The sequence below is a fragment of the Cricetulus griseus genome, assembly GCF_003668045.3.
Source record: "Cricetulus griseus strain 17A/GY chromosome 1 unlocalized genomic scaffold, alternate assembly CriGri-PICRH-1.0 chr1_1, whole genome shotgun sequence".
NCBI classification, from domain to species: domain Eukaryota; kingdom Metazoa; phylum Chordata; class Mammalia; order Rodentia; family Cricetidae; genus Cricetulus; species Cricetulus griseus.
This window is the reverse complement of record NW_023276807.1, coordinates 251,255,227-251,283,026: the sequence shown is the minus strand read 5'-3', so window position 1 is coordinate 251,283,026 and position 27,800 is coordinate 251,255,227. Positions and strand designations below refer to the sequence as shown.

At 42.6% G+C, this 27,800-nt stretch overlaps 1 pseudogene; it reads right to left on the bottom strand.

Annotated features, from left to right (window-relative positions):
• Positions 1-12,787: 12,787 nt before the first annotated feature.
• On the bottom strand, positions 12,788-13,919 carry LOC100750660 (annotated as a pseudogene).
• Positions 13,920-27,800: the final 13,881 nt, after the last annotated feature.

Sequence of the window (27,800 nt, the reverse complement as noted above, 5' to 3'; positions counted from 1 at the left end):
AAAGCAAAATATTTGGCAGGCAAAGTCCTGAAGGTTTTAGTTTATCAGAAAGAGAAGCAGAGGAAAGGATTGGTTAGCTACCCATGTTGGGCATGGCACTACACACCAGTAATCTCAAACCTAGCAGCTGGTGGAGCAAGCCTGGAGTATTTCAAGTTCAGGTCCAGCCTGCGCTATACAGCAAGAGCCTCTCTCAACAAATATAAAAAATAATAGAGAAAAGTCAATTACTATGCAGAACTGAGTGTGTCTAGTAGTAACAGCTATACAATGCTATCATGAACTGTATGAATCAGGCTAGCACACCAAGGGCCTCCTCCTCTGGGTGGCATTTTTGGTAGACAATCAAAGGGCTCCACCCTCCCTTCAACACTTGCCACAGTGTGGGAAAAAGCTAACTCTCACAATCAGGCCTTTCTATTCAGGCACTGTCTGAGAAAATCCTAAACTATAAACGCTGTTTATGAAATAGTATTGTTGCTGCTGATCTGAATGAACAGGACATACACATCCAAATCATAAGGAAAGATGGAGAAGAGCCTTTAGAACTGGGTTAAAATTTATAGTTCTCCATTTGTACAACCTTGAACTAACCAGGACTACAGAGCCCATTCTTTTATATGCAAAATACAGAAGAAAAATATCTGCCTACCAAGGAGAGATGAGACGTGTGGGGTAGGGGGGCCCTTGCATGAATGTGTGGAGGCCAAGGGTCAACATCAGATGTCTTAGTCTATGAATGCCCGTCTTATCCTTTTGAGGCAGGATCTCTCACTGAACCTGGAATTCACCGTTTCCTCTATACTGGTTGGTTGGCCATTGAGTCCCCAGAAACTGCCTGTAACTGCCTCACAGTCAGCCCCAGGGTTATAGGTGTGCAAGGCCTCACCCAGGTCCTCACACTTGTACAGCAAGCATTTTACCCACTGAGCAATCTCCACAGTGTGATGAGGTGAGTTTTGGGAAGCACTGTGCAGTCTGGGGCAAACACTAGATGCGTGTGACTGTCATTAACAAAAGGATGGCTATATGGATGTGTATAGTAGCACAGGTCCACAAAGGAAACCATGGTTGGGGACATAGATCCAGTAAAAATAAATAGACACTGGGAGGCTATCAACAAGTAACAGAAGAAGCAGGAGACACCAAGAAATGAATAAAACATGGGAGACTTTTCTGGTGATGTCTCAAACCTGGAAAGAGAGAGCATCCTTGATCAGCATGAAAACTGTTCAGGCTCAGACAGATAGAGCCATGTAGAGTTAACTCCCCGTCAACCAACCCAGGCTGTCTTAAGTCTTGACGGCCCATGAAAAGCAAATTTGCTTCCTATCCCATAGCTCCTATTTCCCAGGCAGGACTTGCCTATGGAGCAGCGTGCACAAATTCCAGATGAAAGCGGGGCATCTGTTTCCCAGTCACGTAACTTTCCCAAGCCTGCCTGGCACATGCAGATTTATAGTGACGCTGGGCAGCCATGCAAAAGGTGGCATTGTGTTCAGCAGCATTGCTTCTAGTTTCAGGACAAGTTCTCTTGGGGACCTTTGAAGTGGGAACTTGACTCATACATCTGTAAATTCCTTATTTTCCACAGTTATTAAAACACCCGCCAGTGCCAGGGGATCCCATTGTTCATTCACTCTTCTGGCACACTAGTGTGGGGGTGGATGCCAACCGCACAACAGCCACAGGACATAGACAAATGGGAGGTGAGGCAGGCAGGTGGCATGGAGACAGGAGTTTGCGTGCCAAAGGCACACATGCCTGGGTCAAACCATGCTGTTCTCTGCTCCGAAATATCTAAAGTCCTTGTACATATATAAAAAGAATGTGAAGGCCAAGAGGAAAAATGAACTAAGCTTCTCAAAGGGCAGGTTTCTACATCCAGTGAGCGTTCAATTTTAAATAATAATAATAATAAATTATAAAAGCACTTGTGTCTCTTGTAAGATTGGTGCATGTTTTCTTATTTTTTCTCATTCACCATCTTGGACTCGGCTACCTGTGATGAGTCAAGAACTGACTCCCAGCAGGGTCTCCTAAGGTCAGAGTGGGAAGACACATTCATAGTTTAGGGTATCAATTGTAGCCATATAAAGTAGTTAAGACCAGAACAACATGTCTGCCTTAATTGCTTCTTTTCTTTGGAGTAGGAAACACTGTATGCACCAGGCTTTGTTCCTCCGCACACCACTAATTATTATTGTAATGCTTTTGTAGCAATTTTCCCATGCAGCAAGTTCAAAACCCTTCACCTACACCATCTCTTTTTTCTCCAAATATCCTTATGAAATCACTGAAGGAAAGGTATTATTATCCAACATACACATAAATGAAAGAAAAAAAAAAGCTCTAGATGTTTATAAGGTACATACGTAGCCAGAAACTCATAAAACTAATTTTTAGTTGTAGTTTGGGGAGTCAGTTTCATTATGCCCCACAGGGTCACCTGCTCACTCACTTGCAGTCGCCTGTTCTCAGAAATGTAACCAGGACTAATAAAGGGCCCTGTCCTGTAACAAGGCAGAGGTGACCATGAAATAGAGACTCATTCTAGGAAAAGTCAGCAACTGTGAAACCTTTCACCAAAATGTAGCTTTTAAAAGACAGATGGTGTACCCTTTTGCCAAGTCAGTCAGGGCCTGCCTGAACAGTGTAACACAGAAAGACTACACACCACCACTACTGATGTTTTAGATAATTCTTTGGCAGTCAGGCTCATCCAGTACACTTTATGATGGTTCGTGGAACCTTGAATGTCTATCCAGCCCCACCTGAAACAACAAAAGTAGTCTTCAAATATTACGATTTGTTCCTTGAGAAGGGGAAAAGTAGACTAAACCATCTCCTAAAAGAACCACTAAGTTGATAAAAATTTGAAAATGAAAAAAATCTAGGTATTTCAAAAAGAAAAACATAGTAGTTTCTTTATTGTAATAGTGGGGGGGAGGGAATACTCTGACAAAAGCAACTTAAGGAAAAGGGGGGTATTTTGGTTTTCAGTTCCAGAGGGATACAGTTTATCGTTAGGGGTGAAGACAGGGCTGAAATCAAGGAGGGCAGGGTGGCTACAGTGGAAGGCTGGCGGGTCACATCACATCTAAACTCAGGAAGCAGAAAGAATAACAAAGACCTGCTGTCTTTCTGTCTCCTTTCTCCATTTACATAGTCCAGGATCCCAGCCAGGGAATGCTGTCACTCACCACATCAGTTTCCAGACAGGGTTCCTGGAACTAACTCTGTAGACCAGGCTGGACTTGAACTCACAGAGATCTGTCTGCCCTGACTTAATTTCTAACTAAAAGCTTTTGCTCCCACTTGCCTCCATGTCCAATCCATCAGCATCCCACAAACCTCAAAGTGTATAGACTAAGAACATAGCACCCCTGTACCCCCACATCCCATAGATATAACTCAGCCACTTGCTCTACCAAGCCACACAGGGGCAATGCAGGGATCTTCCAACTATCCCTGCAGCAAGTGTCAGCTGTATGAATACGGCAGCAAATGTCACATGCTTCCTCAGATCAGGATCGGTGGAGAGTGTAAGCATGGGACCGTACTACTCAAAATCCCAGAAATAGCTGGAAAATAACCAGAGTTCTTTGCCTTTGGTGTACAATGTAGATGAAGTCACTCTGCCAGAGAATTTTTCATTTGGTGGAAGGATCACAAAATCATCATCTGAACCTAAAGCAAGACGTCAAGGTTTCTTCTTTGCCTGGGATCAGCCTATTCCTGTTTTGCCTAAAAGCTTGCCCCTTACCGTGTCATCTATTCTAATGCAAGCCAGGACAAGGAGTGGGGAAAATGAAGTTCCTAGAGCATGTAGTTTACAAGAGAGCCCCTTGACTGCTGGGTAGACCCTGGGCAAAGAGTCCCAGTATCCTAGGAACCCAGCCCTGTCTAGTCAAATGCACAGCCTTCTTATAGATGTTTCAAATCTTTGTCTCTTTTTTGGATATTAGGGATGCAATTCAATCTTATACATACTGCGTAAATTCTCTACAACCACTGGGTTTTGAGATAGATAGAGTTCCACCAGGCTTTCTGTATAGAAGTTTATTGAGCTATATAGATTTTGAGTCTGACTAATTTTGCTATGTGATGCATTTTATTCACAAGTCATATATTATACAGTCTTACTTAAAGAAATAAGTAACAAGAAAAAACAAACAAAAGAACCAAAGCAGTGTTGGTGGTATTTGAATTCAGTTTTAAAGAGTGAATCTGAGCCGGGCGTTGGTGGCACATGCCTTTAATCCCAGCACTCGAGAGGCAGAGGCAGGCGGATCTCTGTGAGTTCGAGGCCAGCCTGGTCTCCAGAGCGAGTGCCAGGATAGGCTCCCAGAACTCGGGAGATGGAAGCAGGGAGCTCATGAATTTGAGGGATTTGAGGGCAATATCCATGACACGGAGGGGGCAGTAACCATGGCAACCACTCCACTGTCTGAGCCAGAATATCACATTGATCCAGCATGACTCAAAAGTTTCTATAGCCTAGGATCTTCAATTTCACTTTTTTTCTGTATGGACATTATATAGTGGCCATTATGTTCCCAGTCCACCATAGAGCATGGTGATAGACAGATAATGTTTTTAATGAAACCATAAAAATCTACAATAGAATTTAGGAGGAAGGACCAACTATACAACACAGGGAGATCCTTACCCGCATGCTGAAGGCTTTAACCATGTTCACATTTGTTGATGTGCCTGGAAGAATAATAAGGGGCCCTGGTATGAAATGAAAGATGCCCATGAATATTTGCGGAGACAGTAGGGTAAGCCAGAAGAGACAAGCAGATAGTTCTCTTTTCAGTTCCGCTCTTTTGGAACAGGACCCCAGTTATTTGTCTGGGCCCCTGACCTATTGAAAACACTTGGTGGTTTTCATTAGAATTATGCTTGAGAAAAATTATTCTAGCAACAGTAAAGAATTTGTGACAGCCACAAAGCTGTCACAATACTCAAGGGGGAATTAATGAGCCCCAAGCAAAGCCGGACAGCAGGAAGTAGAGGAAAGGGCATGAAGACCCAGACACCAAAAAGGGGATGCTTCTAAGCTTGATGATGAGCAGAGAATGGGGAAATCTAAACTATGACTTCATGGTCCCAGTTAAATGTCTAGAGAGTAGTTATTGTCAGCAAACAGAGAAGCAAGAATTAACAGAGTATATACCAATCAACGTCACTCTGCTCAGTGTGAATCTATTAAGTGTGACCCGGTGGAAGACCCCATCAGTCACAGGATAGGTTCTGACATATCCTGAGTCACTGAAGACAGTAGGAGATGGCACGTTGGAAAATGACCTGGCAAGAATAATCAATACAGCAGAGAAGTGAGAGATAGCTTTGGAGAAAGAGTGGACAACTAAGAACCATCAAGATTCAGACTGGAAGACTGAGAAATGCAGGCTCAGAAGTCATTTCTCTGTCTAGCCAGTCAAGTGCAGAACAGCAGTTCTCAGGTGTGATCCCCAGGCTTACAGCCACAGATTTATACGATGTTATGAGCTGGGTATGATAACATGTTCTCCCTAAACTCATATGTGAAAGTCCTGAGCTCCAATTCCTCAACATGCTACTGTATTAGAAGATACGACCTTTAAACAGTTGAGTCTAACACCATGAGGTAGTAGAGTGGGCTCCAATCTAACCCAACTGCAGTCCTTATGATGAGAAAATGTGGACACGGAGAAGACTAAAGATACACGTGGACACTTAAAGAGGGGGTACCTGACAGCCAAGGAGGGAGGCCTCGGAGAAACCAATCCTCCGAATTTCCATGTTATCTGTCCTGCCTTTTGAACTGAGAATCAACGAAATGGCTAAGATACTGTTTTATTCTTTTGCCCAGAGTTACCACATTCCTTTTCAAACAGTTGTTTAAACAAGCAGAAACAGTGAGCAAAGGTGTCTGAAATAATCAACTTCAGTCTCCATTAAAATAAATTCATATAAAACAATCACTACCAACAAAACACTCATTCTGTATACAGCCTTGGGTCCTATACTAGAAACGATAAGCTCCCAGCTTTTTAAGCTTGAGAAAAACCACATAGTTTCCAAACAGATTCTCTAGGCCACATTGACTCCAGGAGTTAAAGCCTCCGGTGGGAGTGACACACATCAGCCCCTCAGTTTCTTTTCCAGTATTCACTCAAGGAGAAGAAATAATGGAATTGCTTTCTGGTTGAGGGGAAGAAGAAAGATACCAAGCAAAGAAATTTTACAGCTCAGGAAGAATCCTTAAAAGGGTACTTCAAGTCATTCGTGGCCTGCACAAATTCTCCATGTTCCCAGACATGATCAATGCAGCCAATGTAAGGCCAGTCGTTCACCCTGGGAATGGTGACCTCATAGGCAGAAATTTCAGGTAACATGTTCTGACTAATAAAGTTCCACAAACTCTCCCACCACTTTCAGATGTCACAATTGTTGGTTCGAGTTGCATCTGTGGAAGCCACATCAAGGCAGGTCACCACTGGTAACATCAAACAAAGTTAATTTTTTGGATCTGAATCCTAAACCACTTCCTGGCCTCCAAATAAGGAGAGTTAGTCATCTTTCTCCTGTCTCTATTATAAAACTCAGAATTTCACTTTCTTTGACCACTGCTACCATATCAACTGACAGGGGGGAAATGCTCTTTACCACAAACCAAGCTTTAAATATAGAATCAAGTCCTGATTAAATAAATGTCACACATGGACAACATAGTAGATACCATCTGCTCAACACATATCACTGTCAGTGAAGAATTGTTAAAATATGTTGACTAATAAATTTAATAAGTGGCCTGGATTTTTTTTCAGGAGTGACAATTCTATCCTAATCTCCCAGCCAGTCAATGGGTCACCCTTTTTCAGATTCTCTGGTCAAAACACTTTATTTGAAACATTTAATCACAGTAGAGTTTTCTTCTATACAATAAACGCTCCCAAAGTTTTCATTGCAAAACTTCAAATCTTATCATAGAGAAATCACTAAGAAAAATCACCTGGGAGCATCCTGAGAGACCAAGAGCCTGTCCGGAGCTGACCATCCTGTTATTGCTGTCATTGACAACACACATATGTCTAATGTGGAAACCTGAAATAAAATGTTCACTACTACCAGAAATTAGTTGGATAATTTTAAGGAATCTGGGTTCATTTGGACAAATAGATACAAATGAGATTGGTCCCAAACAAACAGGAGGCTTAAATTTACACAGGAGAAGAAAAGCTGAAAGGCCGGTGATTCACCGGGTTCGTGGTTTTGTTAAAAAAGCCCTTTGTTCGAAACCAGGGCTGGCCCTTTTCATTGCACAGGTTTCGTCTGTTCCTGTTGTCTGTGGTTAAGTGAGGAGCAAGCACGTGACCATCAGCCTTCTTGTGGCTCCTGGGCTGGGTGGAGCCCTGTGAAGCTGAGTGTGCTGCAGCAAGTGACTGGGCCTCCTGGAACTTACCTGACCCTCATGCCTTTCAGAGCTGCCTGAATTCAGCTGGTAGCTTCCGAGCCCCTGCCGCCGGCTCTGCCTCCACCTTCCCCAGTCTAGGTCCGGTTTTCCATTTGTGTTTGTGCTGCTAGGAATGGAACCCAGGGTTTCCCACATGCTCAGCCAGTGCTCAGTCATTGGGCCACCTCTCCAGTCTCCTGGTCCTGTTCTGAAGAGTGCACACCATCTTCCCAGGAACTAGAGCTAGGGGACTGCTGGGGGCTTCAAAGCCTGTCAGGGGCTGTGCCTAAATCTGAAGCCCAAAAAATCCCTTCCAATAGGTCCCATGGGAATCCTTGTTCTTCCAATTAACGTGTTTTCCCCTGTCTTTTTATTGCAAAGTGTCTCATACTCAGACCCTCCTTGGCCTGAGCCACCCTAGTCTGTGACACTGTGACGATTTTCCCTACAATCAAGCTTTCCTTTTGATTGTGAGGGGTTGAAAGATGCTTGCTGAAAACTGAGGCATGCTTATACCGGGTGGAGGCTCTCAGTTCACTCTCTGGCACAGACAAAAAAAAACAAAACAAACGACATTGAATTCTAGGGGAGACACGTGCGTTGCCCATCTGTTCAGGAGGAAGGTGCGCCCCACCTCTTCTGGAGAAACGTCTTGAGTTCTAGCATGAAGAACTTCAACCTGGCTGCTCATTTGTGGAGGAGGACTGGTCCCCCAGCAGGGCAATGGACAGGAGGACGACACTGTCACCTTCTGTTACTTCTTGTCATAACATAGGACATAAAATTGATGTTGCAAACATGGTGAGAAAAGACAACTAGAGTGGGCTGGAAAAGCAAATGGGGGAAAATAAAGACACTAACAAAAGAGTGACAAGAAAGAACGAGAATGTATGAGTGGGCACCAATGTTCTGTAGGGGAATCATGAAGTAAGTGCAAACCTGACTCTAGCTTAAGTTATTTTATTTCATTGTTCTAAATGTATCCAGCTCTTACAATCAGCTCCTATGCTAGACAAGAATCAGATAGACACAGCCCTAGCCCTCGTGGGGATTACAGTGTTAGGAGAAAGAAATTTTTGAAAAGAATTTCTTGAAGGCTGGAGATGGAGTTCAGTCAGTACAGTATTTTCCCAGCATGCACAAAGCTCTGGGTTAAACATCCAGCATTGCACAAACTAGGCATGGCGGTGCACAACTGTAATCCCAGCACTTGGGAAATAGATACAAGAGGATCAGGTGTTCAAGGCCATTCTCAGTTACACAGTGAGTTCAAAGCCTTGCCTATGTGAGGCCTGTCTCAAAAACACAAAAGAAAAACAAATCACCCAGGTGTCAAAATGTGCAAAGTGATGAGAGAAAATGCAAGATGCATGAGAGAGTGGCCCTACAGCAATAGTCCGGTGGCTGCTGCAAGGACATTGTCCTTCCTTAGGAAGCAACTTGGAACAGACTAGAAGCCCTAGGAAGCAGAAGGCAGGCATGAGTGGTGACAGCACTATGTACCCCAGCTGTTACCCAAGGCCAGGGTGACATAAAACATGAACAAAAGAGAAGGGAGTATAGACAGGGAGAGCAGATTCGAGAGATCAGAACAATCCTTTGGGGCTTGGTTCTTTGTCCTAGATGGAAAGCCATCTCAGGTTTTGTGTAAAATATGACTTCAGAGTTGACCCTCAGGCTACTATGTGAAAAGGGGTTGGAAGGTAACACAAAACAGGCAAAAAAAAAAAAAAAAAAAAAAAAAAAAAAGCAGCACTCATTCAGTGGAATTCAGGAAACAGATGGAAGATATGTGAATAAGGGAAGAACTCTGGATGGATTCAACAAATAACCCATAGACAGTTAGGCTGTCACACACCTATAATCCCAGTAAGGGAGAATGGGACAGGAGTATCCCAAATTCCAGGCCAGCCTGAGCAACAAGGAAGAAGACCCTGTCTCAAAATAAAATTTACAAGTTATGTGCTTTGTCACTTCAGAACCATATAAGAGGGTCTGGGAAGATGGCTCAGCACTATGGAGACTTGCTGTGCAAGTGTGAAGACCTGAATTTAAATCCCCGCACACACATTAAAACAAATAAAAAATAAATAAAAAAGGCTTAGTATGGCACCATGCAACTGCCTATAGCTCTACTGCTATGAGGATGGAGACAGGAGGATTTCTGGGGCTTACTGGCTGCCAACCTAGCTCCAGGTCCAGCAAGACACTGTCTCAAGGGATGAGGGTGGAAAGTAACAGGGGAGGACACTTAACATCCATCCTTACCCCCAGCCCTGTCCATACACATAGGCTCAGGAATGCACATTCACATAAAACACACACATTCACCACCGTCCTCCCGACACACAAAAATCATTACAACAAAGAAAAGATCTGAGGCCATTCCATCACACTAGACTAAAAATGCAAACTCCTTACCAGACACTCTAGGACATTAGAGGACCAACCCTGAATCCCTCTTAGACTTGGGGTGCCACACAGCCTTCTGCTATGAGAACTGTAGCCCACTAGTCTTCATTTCATTTCTTAGACTCTCCAAGTTCTTTTGCAATCATCCTTGTATGTTCCCCCAAGTCACCCGAAGTCTCTTTCCTGCCTCATCAGTCCATGTCCTTGGAGCAGGACGTGTTTCCTGTATCAAAAGAACATCCATGTCAATTCCACTCTTGTCTGTCTCATTTGCCCATTCCATAACTTTACTGAACATCTACTATGCACAAAAATCTGAAAGATAACAATGGCGAACAAAGTAACAAAAGTCCCTGCCCATGTGAAGTTTACATCCTAGTGGAGGGGGAATGCAAACAACAACAAATTGTGCAGTTAATGAGAAAATTCTACACAAACTATAGAATATTACAAGGTCAGTAAATACTTCAAAGAAAAGGAAAAGGTTAGAGCAGACTGTGTTTTTTCGGTTTTTTGTTTATTTGTTTGTTTTTTGAGACAGGGTTTCTCTGTGTAGCTTTGGAGCCTGTCCTGGCACTCACTCTGTAGACCAGGCTGGCTTCAAACTCACAAAGATACACCTGCGTCTGCCTCCGGTGTGCTGGGATTAAAGGTGTGCCCCACCAACACCCAGCTCAAACTGAGATTTTAAGTAGGAGGAGTGCAGTAGAATTCATTACACACAAAACTGACCAAGCCTCAAAGGGGATGGGTGGTAGTTAATGTCCATGTCTGCTTTCCTGTGACATTTTTATCATTATTAAGTATCATACTTGCAGCTGGGCAGTGGTACCTCATGCCTTTAAACCTAGCACTTGGGAGGCAGAGGCAGGAGGATCTCTGAGTTAGAGGTCAGCCAGGTCTACAGAGTGAGTTCCAGGACAGCTAAGGCTACACAGTGAGAAAAAGCAAACAACAACAAAAAGCTTGATTTTGTCTTCATCCCTTGGTCTCTACAATACACACACTGAAAAATAATGGCCCTCTGAGCGGAGGCTGGTGTGTCCTGATCCTTCTTGTATGCCTCGATCTTGATATAAATATGAGCTAGTTCGAAAAAGAACCAAGGTTTAAAGTGCCCTCCAAGTGAGGTGGAATCGTACATGTCCTGCAAAGCTAGCATTTGGGAGGTGGAGGCAAGAGGATCAGGAGTTCAAGGTCATTTTTGACTACATTGTGAGTTTGAGGCCTCTCTAGGATACATGAGCTGTCTCCAAATAATAATAATAATAATGATGATGATGATGATGATGATGATGATGATGATGAAAGTTTATAAAGTGTTTTCCAGTCAAATTCATGCATTAGTAGAAACACTAGATGCTGGCATCATCCATGTGTGGCCTAAATAGGGCTAGATAAGAAAGGCCTCCAAAGCTGCTGACAGCATTCCCAAGAAGGAAGAAACATTTTCTTCAATGGTGTGCTTGTCTGTGCCCCACAAGTGTAGTGGGTGCCCATGGAGGCCCGAAAAGAGGACATCAGAGACCCTAGAGCTACAGAACGTTGTTAGCCACCATGTGGGTGCTGGAACTTGAACCCCAGATTTTCTGTAGGAACATGTGCTCCTAACGGCCCAGCCATCTCTTCAGCCCCTTAGCTGACAGGTTTACAGGAGGGCGGGCACAGGGTCCATCTGTGGGGATGAGAGCTTGTTACTTTTTAATGGGAGGGAGCAGACACAGGAAATAAAGTTGGCTATGCTCTGTTTTTAATGGGTAGTTTAGAGAAGTGTGAGTGAAAGTTAGTTTATGGGAGCATAAGCACTTAAACCAGTGTCGACTCCACTGAAGAAAGAGAGAGAGGGAGGGAGGGAGGGAGGGAAGGAAGGAAGGGAAAGAAAGAAAGAAAGAAAGAAAGAAAGAAAGAAAGAAAGAAAGAAAGAAAGAAAGAAAGAAAGAAACCTGTGAGGAAGATAACTCCTCCTTCCTGGAGGGTTGCAGCAGCAACAACAACAAAATAACAGATCCACTAGGTGATACAAATGGAGAAGCCCAAGATGCGCATTCAAAGAAAAGAACTCAATGGCTGGACGGCTAGGAAGCTCCAGGTGTTCTCAAGGAAAGAGAAGCTACAGCAAGCTGGGTTCCAGAATGCAGAGAAAGGGCATTCAGACTGAGAAGAACACCGCCGGGCCCCAGCTGCTGAAGATCTTATGCCCGAGTGTTTGCACTGCTAATACCCAGAGAGTCTCCAGGAAGTGACTGTATGAGCATACGAGTCACATGACTTTGTAAGGGTTACCTATCCAAACTTAAGCACATGCTTTCCCAAAATCCACATTCGCAATTTTACACACAAATTCTACACTTCCCCGTTTCTTTATCAAACACACACAGTTAGGCTGATTGCTCATTAACAATATTGTTTAGTAGTCTCATTATGGGAGAAACTAGTCACAGATCTGCCAAAAGCTACAAATGTTTTAACATATGAGCTGTTAACAGCCCGGTTAAAATAATTTCTATATACTCTTCTAAAGATGAGGTTTCTGCTGAACAGCATGTAGTCTAAATAGACAAAAGTTGTGCCTCACATTCTCTGCAGAAACGCGGAGCTATATGTTCCAATAATAAGGCTTTGTATAACAAGATCATATATCATCCAGCTGGAATAAAATGAGATTTTGAAAACAAGGCTATTGTATTGTTAAATGGGACATGAAAAAGACATTTCTCCCCTTAAAATGTTGCTTTGAGTTTAAACAGAAAATATTTGCATGGGAACAAGTGATAGTAACTCGTGAACAATGCCGCTTCGACAAGTTTCTTTTGGAGGGGTGCCATAAATCACTTCATTTCAAAACTCTTGTCGCACTTATGGATGAGGTTGCTTGGGTCACAGGCAAACCATAGAGAGTGGGTAAAAGGCTGACACAGCATCACCGTTTCTTCAAGGCAAGGAGACCCGGCGATGGAACAGACTGCTGCTGGTCTTCACATGCTGAATGAAGAAAAGGAAGGGTAACAATCACATAAGGGAGGGGTGGGCCACACCCACCCCATCATCATCAGCATCATGGTGGCAGTAGCAGCCACAGCCTCTGTGCTCTCCTCACGGACCTCCACAAAGGACTTATTCGTGACTTTGGATAGAAACAAGCCTTGCTGGAGGATATTTCCAAAAATCCCGCACTGCTCAAAGGCATCCCATGGCCAGCCTGCCCAGGGCTGCCTCCTTGCTGTCATAACTCCCCTCCAGTTAAACTGCAGGAGAACTCCCATCTCTTCTTCCTGCATCTTGTCCAGCCAGCCTCATCCACTCTCTGAATTTCTCTTAAGTTATTTCTCTCCCACCATTTTCAGTTCAACATGCTGATCTGGAAGCACGACGATCATGCTCAGCTCAGTGCCAGCACAGGGAAGCAGCAGAGCGCAGAGCCTTGGGTAATATCTCTCTTACAGCTCATCTTAAAGGCAGACTACGTAAACCTCATTTGCACTGGCTTCTCCTCATTCTTGGTGACTTTGAAAGGCATCTCCTGAGGGTTCTCTCTCTTAACTTGCTTCTCCCAGTTTCTGGTGAAGTAAAAGGCATTCACAACAACCAGCAGAGTGTCTGAATTCACTGTACTTGAAGACAGAAACTCTTTGATGTTGTCTTCCTGTCTTTTGGCTACCTGAGTGTTGATGTGTTTTCAGGACTGCTCTGTTGCACCCATAAAGTCCAGCTCTCCCATCTCTGCTTGGTAGAACTTGAGGCGGGAACATTTAAGATGCTCAAGAATCATGTCTTTTCTTGAAGAGACTTTTGGCTGTTTTGAGCAAGTAAGTACAGAGAAGTGACTGGAAGCACCCGTGAACATCTCCACCTCCATTGCCACTAGATTTGTTCAAAGAAACTTCCTGGCTTGCATCTGGCTTGCATCTGGCTTGCACGCATTGTCTCCCTTTGCACCCATGAAGACCGTGGCCAGGGCTGAGGAGATGCTCATGGAAGAAACATACATTTTCAAGCTGTCTTTACTCAGTATTGTTGAAAAGTTTACAGCAAAGGTGCCATTTGCTTCCATCAGGGGATCCATGATGGGAAGCTGAGGACACTTGGTTCCTCAGCCAGTAGCAAGCAAAGCAGAGATGTCGACACTTTCCCTAATGAATCAATATTTTTGCTTGCAAAGAGCATTCTTCTCATTTGGTTTGTTGGCATTCTAGAGAATAACTTGCAGTTGAAATACTCTATCACTACTTCCATTTTGCCTCACAAGGCCAAATCTGTTAATTTTGTGCAAGCCCCACATCTGTTTTATATGGAAGGTTGCTATTTCTCGAATGCTAAAAATACACATTAGAACAAAAAAAGCTTCCCGAAGACTACCCAGAGTCTGCACGTTCAGTGCTGCTGCAAGTATTCAGTGGTCCTTAGATTGCACAAAGCCAAAACTACATTGGCATGTGTTAATATTTCTGTCTACTTTTCATAGAGTATTCTATTATTGTTGGACACATTTTCAGGAGGAGAGGCAATGTACATTTTTCTGCTAAGAGAGTAAGCTTGGGCATGAGCAGAACTAGAAGCTCCATGGGCCAGTGCTTGAAGGTAAAGAGAAATGGCAAGTGGTACGATGAAACCAAGAAAAGACTGAACTCAAAGACAATCAATGCCAGTGGTCAGAGTCATTGCCATCAACTAGACTTTCACAACAAAAATGTATAATGGGGTCTCTGGATCCATAAAACATTAATAATGGGCTGGAGAGATGGCTCAGTGGTTAAGACAACCACTGGCTGCTTTTCCAGAGGACCCAGGTTCAAATCCCAGTACCCACATGACAGCTTACAACTGTCTGTAAATCTAAGAACTGACACCTTCTCTCAAGCAAGCATTCAGGTAAAACACTGATGCACATAATTTTTAAAAAAAATAGAAAAACATTATTGAGCATGCAGGCTTTTCTGTCTTTCTTATCTTGTCCTTCATATGAACCTCCAGAGGTTATATAACTCAGAGTTTTTCCCTATGTAACCTCCTCCACAGCCAGACATAGGGGCTCACATCTGTAATAGCAGAACTGAGGAGGGCTGAAGAAAAATTGTAGGGCACGTGAGGTAGATTATCAGGTAAAGGCACTTGCTGCCCATGCCTGATAAACCCTGGTGACCTAAATTTGGTCCCCAGAGCCCTTATATATATGGTAGAAGGAGAGAACAGCCTCCACGTACGCACTATGACACTCAAGCTCATGCATACACATAATACACGAACAAATAATGAAAGATTGTGCATCCAATGCTAGACTGGGAAACTTAGCAAGACCTTTCTAAAATAAAAATAAAAACAAACATACAAACAACAAAGCACCATCCCTTCTCCATAACTTCCATATGCCCTGGGCCAAAACATGGGTGTAGGAGTATGCATTTCATTCTCTATACTAGTTGCAAAACATAAATTGAATATCATTCAACATCTACTGCTTGAAGGCAACCCAAAAATTGCTAAGTGAGTTGGCATGATGTCTCCATTCATACTTATATTTCACACCATATATTTTATGTCACAATAACTTCAACTATAATGGATGCTCCCATTCTCTCTCTTAATTCCTGGCTCTTAAAGCATAAAAGGAGTGAACTACGTTTCTCAAAGGCTGTCACCATTTCCCATTTCCCAATTAGGAAACATTGTGGTTTCTAAACACTTGACTGTCTGGCACTTCCCAAACTTTCCCCTAGTATTTAACAGAGAAAGTTACCTGGAAGGGCTGATTGACAAACAAGAGGAATCCAGGCCCTGGAGAATATTGGCATAACCAGTGCCACAGAGATAGACTGGGAAATACTTGATTTATTTATTCTTTTGAGCATTGACTAAAGCAGTATGCCTGCCAATTAACCTATCATTATCAATTCTGTCTGTCCCCTGGCCAGTTCTACCTCCCTGTTAGCCTTTGATTGATGTACCTGGATGCATTTTATCTACTTCTCATTAAGAAAGCAGATCTAGACAAATTTCTCTGAAGTAGTCAATGCTACACTTATAACCCTGGAGATAGAAGGAGCCCCAAACTCCAACTGTGGTGGTATTGTCCATGTGGAAACTCTCTGAATTTGTGGAAACGACTTATACAGTAGGGCCACCCCATTAAGTAGTAGGCTACTAGACCCTTGGCTTCCACATTCAACCAACTGAGGTTCAAAAGTGTGCAGCAGAGAAAGGCACAAGACCTAATCGTGCTCAAGCCACTGTTTTTCCAGGGCTGTGGTAGCACCTGGGTTCTTGGCCCAAGCGCCACAATCACTCTACCACTGAGCTATACCCCCAGCTCCAGGCTTTTCTGTTCTTGCCTGCACAATATATGTAACAAGTATTTACATAGCATTTACATTGTATTCTGTAGTATAAGGAAAATACAGACAGTTTAAAGTATATTTCAAGTTTCGTGCAAATTCTAGCCTTTGTGTAAGGGACTTAAACAGCCTCAGCTTTTGGTACCCATGGGACAGCTGTATTTACACAGCACACTCACAGTTATCAAATTCTTTCAGTGGGTTTATCTTATCATATCTAACAATGTCCCCTTAAAAAGATGCAGCAGTTGTCATTCTATACAATGTTGGGGTGCAGCGATGGGTTTAGAGAGTCTATAACAGCAGTTCTCAACCTTTGGGAGCCAAATGACCCTTTCACGGGGTCACCTAAGACCATTAGAAAGCATAGATATTTACATTACAATTCATAACATTAGCAAAATGATGGTTATGAAGTAGCAGTGGAAATAATTTTATGGTTGTGCGGTCACAACAACATACTGTATTAAAGAACTCTATTAAAGGGTTGAATCAATAGGAAGGTTGAGAACCATTGGTCTATAAGAAGCTGGATCAAGCTCCACATCAAGAGACTAAAAACAGCAGGTCTGAACAGCACTGTCTTCTGAAAGAAAACCCAAATGAATCCCCTGTACCACCTGGTCCCACAGCTGTTTAGACCCAAATAAACACACAGAGGCTTATATTAATTATAAACTGTTTAGCCTATGGCTCACACTTCTTATTGGCTAGCACTCTCTTAATTATTAACCCATTTCGATTATTCTGTGTATCTCCATGTGGTCTTGGCTTACCAGAGAATGTCCCAGCACCCTACCTCCCCCGTAGCTACATGGAGTCTACCTGGAAACTCACTCTCTGTGTTCCTCTTCCCAGAATTCTCCTCATCTGGTAGCCCCTCCTATACTTCCTGCCTGACTACATCTAGCCTGTCCTTTGGGCAAAAAGCTTTATTCAACAACCAATAAGAGAAACATATTCACAGCATACAGAAGGACATCCGTTATCAATCCCCTATTCTCCATCCTCAAATCTCCATCCTCAAAGCCTGCACTACGGTCCTAGTCATCATCCTGTTTCACTAATCTCAGAGTTCAGACTTTATGGCTGGCCTAGCATCCATTCTTCAAACCATGTGTTGCTACCATGCCGTCTCTCAGAGCATGCTGCTTGAATCTCTAACAGCTCCATCCCATTGCATGCGGAATCCATAAATTCCCCCACTGTGGCCTGCAAAGACCTACATGATCATCTGAGCATCTCCAGCTCCAAGGGGAGCCAGCTGCATAGGCGGCAGCATTTATACGACATAGGAGTTTCCTTCCGTAAGTTGTCTGCCTAGAATAAGAGTCCCCAGTCCTCCTGCTACCCATGCTGCATCTCAGGACCTCCATGACTAAATCGATCTCCGCTATCATGTTACCTAGTTTTACATTTTTAATACATAACTATTTGAAATTATCTTTCTTGTTATTTTCTTCATTCCTCTCCCATCCTTTAGCTCCATGAAACCATTCATTTCAAAGCCTGTTCATTCTTAGAGTCTCTGTTCATCCACCTCCCCTCCTCCCAACCTCCTCCTTTCCTCCCACACTCTCCTCTTCCCACCCTCCCCTCCTCCCCTGTTCCCTTTTGTGTCAAGCTATTTTGCCTAGGCTGGCCTTGAACTGTTGGCTGAAGCAATCCCCCTGCACCTGCAGGGGCCAGGACTACACAGGCCCCACCCCACATCCCCCTTCGCCCTCCCCCACTCACTTCTCTTCAAGTCCTTTATCACCAGCAGCTTAAATATAAGCAACTGACAACCAAGACAATTATTTGACTGAATTAATGAGATTAATGAGTAGCATATGGTAGGTATCTTATATTTACACCACTTGATTGTATGAATGTTTTATTAACTATCTATTGATGGGTAATGGGGGTCTTTGAATATTTGTTATTATAAACGACACAGAAACAAATCCCTTTGTTCATATATCCAAACATGAAAAAAAGAGCGATAAACCAACTTTACAGTTGATCATGCAGCCAAAATTCCACAGTGACAATTGACAATCTGTTTCATGACTCCATGGACTCAAAAGTAAATTATTGGTTAAGTACTGAATAAAAGTTAATTTGTAGGTCTTTGCTTTTAAATGAGAAATGTGTAAGATGATTTTTTCAATACTGTGTGAAGGCTCTCTGCCTTGAGGTTTCTGACTGATGCCCAGGCACCCTTTCAGGTACTGAAGTCACTTGGAAAGACTCCCAGCCTGCAAATCTGATTTTTCTTGCGTTTATAATTACCCCTAAACTGACAGGGAAAGAAAAGAAACTGTAATACTTGAAGAATTAACAAAATCGACTCCATTATCTTGCCCAATTAACTCCTCTTGTTCTGTAGCAGAGGAAAACACCTCAAGGGCTTTGTCAATCAGGTCTGAGCCCCTCAGGTAGATCCAAATTCTCCTTTAAAGTATTCAAAAGAAAATGAATCTCAATACATCCTCCTGCTTACCCTGCTGGGAGAATTGGCACTCTCAGATTTCAAGTTCTCAATCCCTTCTCGAGAATAGCGTTCTTCAGTCTCTAGGTAACATAATCTTTTATGACCGGCTGGCTCTCACCTTCAAAGTAAGATTTCTGTAACCTTGCTGTGGTGGTCCACTTGTACCAAATAACAGTCTTGACATCCTAACTCTTCCTCACTTCATACAGACCAGTTTCCATCCTTCAGTCATCACACAAATGCTGGACTGTACCATGTTGGTCAGCATGTCTGACATGAGCTGTTCTCACAGAATGGTTCTCACAGAAAGCTCACCAGTCAGCAGAACTCCAGTAACCATGCCTTGTTCCTCCATGATGCTATCAGATAAAACAAACGCTAAGGTTTCAGTCTCAAAATTTGCTTTCTATATGAGGTGTACTTTTCATATTGATTTTGTTGTTGCTGTTGTTGTTTCTCAGTTGTTTTGTGTTCTCATGGACACATACTTTGTCTCAGTGACTTAGTTGTAAGGTACAACAAGATCATATTACTAACAAGAATTTGGTTAGTCTCTTCATCTTTTTTAATATACCAGCACCAAAAATGTATGGATTTGTTTATTTAGGGGCTTTGTTTGTTTCCCAAATTTGTATCTTCTATAAATAACATGTTAAAAATGGTTTAGGGTGGTTTGAATAAGAATGTCACACACACACACACACACACCAGGCAGTGGTGGTGAATGTCTGTAATCCCAGTGCTTGGGAGATAGAGGCAGGATCTCTGTGTTTGAGGCCAGTCTGTTATAAAAAGTAAATTCCAGGACAGCCAGGGCTACATAGAGAAATCCTGTCTCTCTAAGAAGAAGAAAGAAGGAAGGAAGAAAGAAAGAAAGAAAGAAAGAAAGAAAGAAAGAAAGGAGGGGGAGGGAAGGAAAGGGTTACCCCCATGGCCTCATATATTTGACTGCTTTGTCATCAGGTAGTAGCAGTGTTTGAGAAGAATTAGAAAGACTGGGAGTTGTTGGAGTAGGTGTGACATTCTTGGAGAAAGTATGTCTCTAGGGGTCAGCTTTGATGTTTCAAAAGCTCATGCTATAGGCCCAGGCATTCTCTCTCCTTCTCCCTCCATCCCTCCCTCCCTCTGCCACTCCCTCCCTCTGTCCCTCCCCCTCTCTCCCCCTCCTCCCCCTCTTTCTCTCCCTCTCCCTCTCTCTCCCTGTCCCTCTCCCTCCCCCATCTATCTCCCTCTCTCTGCCTATAGATCAGAATATAGTTCTCAGCTGCTGTGCCAGTAGCCATGCTCCCACCATGATGATAATGGACTAAACCCCTGAAACTAAATATAATCAAGGCCCTAATTAAATGTTTTCTTTCATAGGAGTTGCCTTGGTCATAATGTCTCTCCACAGCAATAGAAGAGTGACTGAGAGATAGTTCTCAATTATTTTGGCCTACCTTGTGATAATATGAGCCTTATTTTCTATTGTTGACCAAAACTGAATATGTGTGTGTGTGTGTGTGTATTTGTGTACACATACTTATATACATACATAGACACAGATAAAGATATAAAAAGATATAGACATATTCAGAACTGCCTAGAGTTTACTCCTGAGCAACCCAGTGCGACTCTTGCATGTCTCCATAGGAGGTTACGAATTTGGCAGAGCTGGGAATGAGGTAAATTAGGTTGCACAGTATGATCTGAAATGAGCTGTTCATCTCAGAGCATTAGAAAAACCAAATGGACTCAGTCCTTTGAACACAAAAGTTCCATGACTGCTTGGGAAGAGGACATGGGAATCTGTTCTGAGCTTAGAGAATCATCTCTGCTCTCACCTTCAACGATTAGGTTTTCAAATAATATCTCAGAAAAAGAATTTTTTTTACTCATTTTGAAACTTCTGAGGATAATTTGCACTTGCCATGATAATCAGGTACCCCTGGGGCTTTCTCTTGCTCATTCATCTCTAATGTGCATTTGTTTTCATCTACTAAGCTTTTACTGTGTACCAGCAACATACAAAATAGCTTGAGGTATTCAAAAGGAAACAGCCTTACAAAGCTTACCCTACCTGTTTCCAGGGCAATGGTATTTGAATATAGACACTGTGTTTACAGTGCTTGCCTAGCAAGCTTCTCCAACCTAAAATGCTTTTCAAACACATTTTTATTTTCTTTTGCCCCAAGACCCTGTTATCACTGAGTTCTAAGTGTATAACTGCAGTAATAAAACATGAGGGATTCTAATCCATTTCACTTTTCTTAGGAAATTTCAGATGGATTTCCTAGGCATGAAAATTACCATGAACTTACTAGAGGGTCCTCAGCACAATGACCCTGAGGACACCAATGAGATGATCAGTGGTTGACATAACACCATTGAAAACCTCCGTCTGAACCATCAGTTCTTACCCCTAATATGTGAAACAGGAAGTTCTAACAGTGTGGGAATTGTGGGCACGTAGCTGCAGGAAGATGGATCTGCTTCAATGAAGATGGCATGACTAACAGAGGCCTTTGGTAGATCTAAACCCAGAGCTGAGGTTGCAGCACATATTGCTGGCTACATGGGACTAAGAGGAACGAGTGCAAACACATTCCAAACAAAGGAAAGAGCAGTTATTCAACAAATATTTGTGTAAGACTTTAGAAACCCGAGGGTATCTATATAATGCACTCATTACATTTATGCTTCATGCTACAAAGACACAGAACAGATTACAGCCTAGCTACCACTATTCTTAAACCCGCTCTGTTGCCAAGGAACGATGTAAGTGCTTCACTTCCTGTAAGTCTTCCCAACTGATGAGCTAATAAACACAGAGGATCCAAACAGCTTACCTGTGGTCACACAGCTGATAAGGGATAGAACCAGGAGACTGATATTAACCATAAAAGATAGGTTTCTCTTTCCTCTCATCTTGAACAGAAACCAGCAGGTCAATGTGGAAACAGGGCAGGAACTGTTAAATAATTAGTAGGACTCAACCACAGCAGATGCTCAAGACTGCACAGCAGCCTCTCCATGTCTAGTGGGAAAATTATTCCCCAGAACTCTCATGACTAAGGGGATGCAGAGCTTGGTGGATTTCACCCTGAGTACAGGAGAACCCACTGAAAAGCTTGAAGAACAGTTTATGCTTTCAAGAGATGGCGATAGCTCCTAAATGAAAATACACTGGATAGAAACAAGGGAGAAGACAATAGACAGAAAGGGGTTTCTGTCATTCCTATAAGATGCAGGAGGGGATTCCTGTAGAGTTGTGGCTTGGGAAAGGGGTAGACATATATCAAAAAAGTAATAATAATATATAGGAAGTTTTTAAAAAGAACTAGGAAGTGACACAGGAAACAGAAACAAAGGTTCAAGAAGAATGAGACATGGCCATGTGGTTCTGTGTGACCTAGTGAAGGGTGTCCCCTGGGGTGAGATTACAATCAGAAGTAAGATCACGGCAGGCTGCCGGGCGTTGGTGGCACACGCCTTTAATCCCAGCACTCGGGAGGCAGAGGCAGGCGGATCTCTGTGAGTTCGAGGCCATCCTGGTCTCCAGAGCGAGTGCCAGGATAGGCTCCAAAGCTACACAGAGAAACCCTGTCTCGAAAAACCAAAAAAAAAAATCAGGCCGGCCAGGCAGACCTAGATCATTCAAGAAAAGGCCAATATATTACTTTAAGACATGCAAATTTCCTTCTCAAAGCTAAGAGCTGCTGGTATTGACTTGTTTTTTTTCTATCTGAATTAGAGAGAGAGATTTATAGATAAGTTCCAAAGATAGCATAAGAATTCCCTATATGCCCTTTACTCAGTTTTCTCAATGTCACCAAGTCACATGAGAACACATATGTGCCAAAATAAGAAACCACCATTGGTACATGGCTTCTAAGTGAACCCCATCTTTTTTCAGATTTCACCAGCTTTTCAACTGATTTCCTTTCCTATCCCTAGATTCTATCCAGAATAGCATATATTTCAATCATCTGGTCTACCCAGACACCCTGATGCTGAGACAAAGAGCTCTGTTCATGGATTTTGGAGACTACCTTGGATTTGAATTTGCCTAAAGTTCTTCTGATTAGATGTGACCATATAAAAGATTTTAAAGATGATGGCACTGACAAATGGCACTTGGAAAGCCAGGTATGGTGGCATGCGTGGAGCCCCAATACATGTAAGGCTGAGAAGGGGGGGCGGTTAAGTTTGAGGCAGCAAGCAAAACCTTCTCTCAAAAGGAGGAAAAAGCCTGCTTTCACTGCAAAGATGGTCTGATGGTCTGGTCTCACACAATGAGAGAAAGAACTAGAAGGTTGCTTATTAGTTATGTGCTGACAATTTACACCAGGAGGCTTGATGTGGCTTTGCTCTTTGTGGAGCTGAAAATGAAGCTCAGCAGTAGAATGCTTGCCTGCCATCAGGAGACCCCAGAACGCTTGCCTGCCATCACAAAGTCCCAGAATGCTTGCCTGCCATCACAAAGTCCCAGAATGCTTGCCTGCCATCACAAAGTCCCAGAATGCTTGCCTGCCATCAGGAGACCCCAGAATGCTTGCCTGCCATTATGAGGCCCCAGGAATTACTGCAAAAGTGCTGCAAAAACAAATAAGGAAATTTCATACTTATAATTTTCTATCTTAATTTAATCATTTATTTGTAATGCTAATGCATTAGTTTGTTTCTCCATTGCTGTGAAAACACACTGACAAAAAAAACCAACTTTTGATGAGCATCTCACCATCAAACTCTCCCCCAGTCACACCATCTGGAAAATGCCCCAGTGACACTTCTTCAGCATGTCTTACAAGTCCTCTGACTTCAGCCTTTGACTTTGTCCCATTATAGACACAACAAAACCTAATTTGCCAAGATGCAATTTATGTCTGGCTTTCTGTGAAGTATTCAATTTCCATGCCTGGGCTGTTTTCCGGTCTGTTTCCATCAGTTTACAACTAGCATTTTTTTTTTTTTTTTTTACAGGAGAGTTCAGCCATCAAGATGGCACACACCTGAAGTCTCAGTGCTCAAAAGGTGGGGGGCCAAACGGACAGGAGTACAAGAGCAGCCTCAGCAACATACAAAGTTATGTATGGGCTACATGAGACCCTGTCTCAACTAAAGAAAAAAAATTCAAATGTGAAGAAAGACCTCAACTGTCATTTCTTTTCTGAATTTGAGGCCTTCATTCAATGTGACTACTAATAAATTTTACTCTAACTCTAAATTTAAGATTTTAGTCCCTAAAATTAATTACTTCAACTATTCTATCGTGTGTGTGTGTGTGTGTGTGTGTGTGTGTGTGTGTGTGTTACTATAAACTGAAACTCAGGCATTACTGGGCAAGCTCAGTGAGCTATTCTCTGACTCTCCACTGTCACTTTTCATTGGCAACAGGCTCACACTAAATTTCCCAGGTAGGACTCAACTCATTCTATGGCCCAAGATAGCTTTGAACTTATGGTTCTCCTGACTCACCCTCTCAACTGGCTGGGACTCGTGCTTGCAACACTGGGCCTGTCCAACTACATTTACTCAAAATCGATGCCTTATATGTAACTACTATATATATGTACCTACTATATATATATATATATATATATATGAAACTATGAAATTTAACAATTACCACCTATATCAAAATATAGTTTAGATAAACCAGTTCATCCAAATGCCCCCATATTGGCCAGAAATAGATCTTCAGAGCTACTGAGATGGCTCAGTTAGCAAAGTACTAGCTATCAAACCTGATGACTTGAGATCAATAAATCCCTCTGACTATTTGGTGTAAGGAAATAACCAATTCCTGAAAGTTGCTCTCTGGTTTCCCTATATGTTCCATGGATGTACACAATATGTGCATACACACTTATGCATACACATAAATATATACACAGTAAAAAAATAAATAAATACAATAAAAAAGGTTTTAAAGCATTTTTAAAAAATAGATCTCCATAAGAAATTCCTAATACAGAGTATTTTGGAAAAAAGAAAACCAGACATAAAAATTACAGATTATCTGATCTCACTAATATGAAATAACAATAACTGCAGAGGTTAGATGCATGCTGGTGGCAGCCAGACACTGGAAAGACTACAGGAGAACGTCCTTCCAGAAGGGGAGTCTTACTCTGGGATGATAGAAATGCTTTGGAACTAGACTACAGAGATGGCTGTGTAACATCATGAATGTGTTTACTGCCACTGGCCTGTTGACTTTCAAATCACTGACTTCACACTATCTGAGTCTCAGCCCAGCCAGTTCTTTTGACAAATGCACTTTGAGGAAGTCCATACCTTCCTGCACACCCTGTGCCATTCCACCCTGTGCCCTGGTGACGGGGTGAGCCTCCCAGAGTGCACTTGGCTAGGAAGCCACCATTACTTCCCTTCGCGTCAAGGTTAAAGTCACATGCCTTCAATCATCTGAGGCTCCACATTCGTCTTCTATAAGTATTCCTGCACTTCAAAGTGCACTCTCTCCACTAAGCTCCCCCACCAAGGATCTCCAGCCAGTAGTGTCAAAGGACCACCTGAAATTCTTCAATGTCCATCATAAGCTTCCCTCAACTTGTGATTACGTATCTACATCTCCCTCCTTCACACTCTGCCTGTACCTCTCACAGTTTTATGAAACATGTTGTTTTCCTGGGATATGCAAAATGCGAGTTGCTTAATAAGATCGTAACTTCCTCTTAAGGCAGTACGCTATGGCTTTGACTCCCACACCAGTTACTTCACTTTGGGGATATAGGAAGGACTTAGTGAACACTTTGTGGATTACTCATTAACTACAGCTCCTCTATTCTCCCATCTCTCCTCCTAAGCTACAGTACACCCTTTGTTTGGAATAATCTCCAGCCTGTCCCGTGACATCATCTCTTTTCCCTCTCCTATTTACCAAGAAATGGTTACTTGCATTTCAGGGAAACACTGTTCCCACACACAGTCTTCAGGTGGATAAGATTAAATAAGCATGGCAATTGATGTCAGCCACCTTTCCTTCAGAGAAAAGTCCAAAATCCACAGCCATTGTGTATCAGGATTCCCTAGGAAAACCAGATGGACAGAAGTTGGGAAAGCCCAGTGACTGATAATATCCATGGGATAATGTTTTGGGTACAAATTTTAATCTACATCCTTTGAACTAAACAAAAAAAAATGAAACTAACAATAAATCACCAATGGAAAATTGCAAAACTTTCATTTCAACCAGCTAGCTTTTGGTTATCTTTTCAAATGTGCTTTGTCTCATGTATTCATAACACAGCATAAACGGGAAGGCATTAGAGGCTGAAGACTTTAGAAGAAGTTAAGTGTAAGTAAAGGGGAAATACAGAAATCCAATCAGAGAGGGGGTTCAAAGACAAAAACCAAAGTGAGGGAGAAACTACCACCCTGTGATTGAAACATGTCCATTCTTGAAGCATGATAAGAATAAAAATAAACCTAGTGTCCCTTTCAGTAAGTTGGTTACATGTTAACTTTGTTTTTCCTTTGATTGTTTAGACAGGATTGTATGTAACCCAGGCTGGTCTCCAACTGACTTGGAGTCAAAACTGGCCTTGAAGCCCTGATCCTCCTGCCTCAGCCTCTCAGCAGTAAGATCAGAGTTGCAAACCACCTCCACCAGCTCCAATCTTCCAGCTTTAAGGAACTTTACAGCTCAGGTCTGTGCTGTTTGTGTGAGTCCACATGACAAAGGTTGAGCAGGAATGTGGGCAGGAGCATGCTAGAAAGATAGCAACACCAAACACAGATCCCAGACACAGGAGGAATCTGACAAAGGTTAAAATCAGCATAATAAAGACTTTCCAGTTATCTCTAATATCAGAGATCTGTCGTGTTCATAACAAGATGCTGCCTTTGTGTCTGTAGAGCACACAGTGATAAAGCCTATAGCTTTCTTGTTTTATATATTTATATCTGTGTCTTTCCCCCAACATCAACGTTCCTTTTTAATGTATTTTTTTATGTTATATTTCATGAGCAATTCCAGCTTGGCTTCAGAACAACATTTTCCACCCACATGGGAAAGCCTGCCAAGCCTTCAAGGTTTTGCAATATCCTTTGTAGTATTCTTCCTATCAGGAAATCAAGCAGATATTAATTTTTCTTTTAAAAAAAAATGCCTGCCTGCCAAGCACCCAAATTATAGTGATATAGTATGAACTATCAACACAGTCTCCAAAGAATCCAAGTGGGATACCTCAGTAGCTATGAGCCTTGGTGAAAGTGTGTATGTGAGAAATTACCAGCTGAATTGTGTCCAAGTCCTTAAGCTTCTCCATGAACACATACGTATTTACAGTTAGGGAGCCCTGCTATGTTTTCCTAGGCAGCTCATGAGATCAATCATTCTTGCTCTCTCATAACCCCACTAAAATTCAGTGGTAATTAGATAGCATGCATAGGGTGCCTAAGAACTTAGTCTATAGAGGGGATCATTTCCCAACTTAAAACTGAAGAAGAGTGGCTCGATGATGCTTTGGCTAGTAAAGTGTCTGCTGTGCAAGCATGAGGACCTGAGTTCAGATCCCCAGCATCAATGTAAAAAGCCACTGTTCCAACATGTGTCTGGATAACCAAGTACCGGAGAGGTAGTTGGATGCAGACACAGGAGGGCCTCTGGAATGCACTGGGTTCCAGAGTCAGTGAGAGACCCCGTTTCAAAAAATAAGATGGTCAGTGATTGAAGAAAACACTTGATATTGACTTCTGATCTGCACACACACACATGCACACACACACACACATATACACACACATACACACACATAAACACACATCATAACACACAAAATACACACACATACACACTACAAATACACTGCACACACATACATACACCATAACACACATACACACACATACACACTACAAATACACTGCACACACATACACACACCATAACACACACACATAAACACTCACACCACACACACATACACAATACTCCCTATAACACACACACACACACACACACACACACACACACACACACACACCACATGAATGGGAACTGGATAGATGATTCAGTCACTAACGTGCTTGACATGCAAGTATGAAGACCTGCATTAGACTCCTAGCCCTCACATGGGAATGAGACTCAGTGGTGTGTGGCTGCAATAGCAGCACTGGAGAAACAGAGACAGGA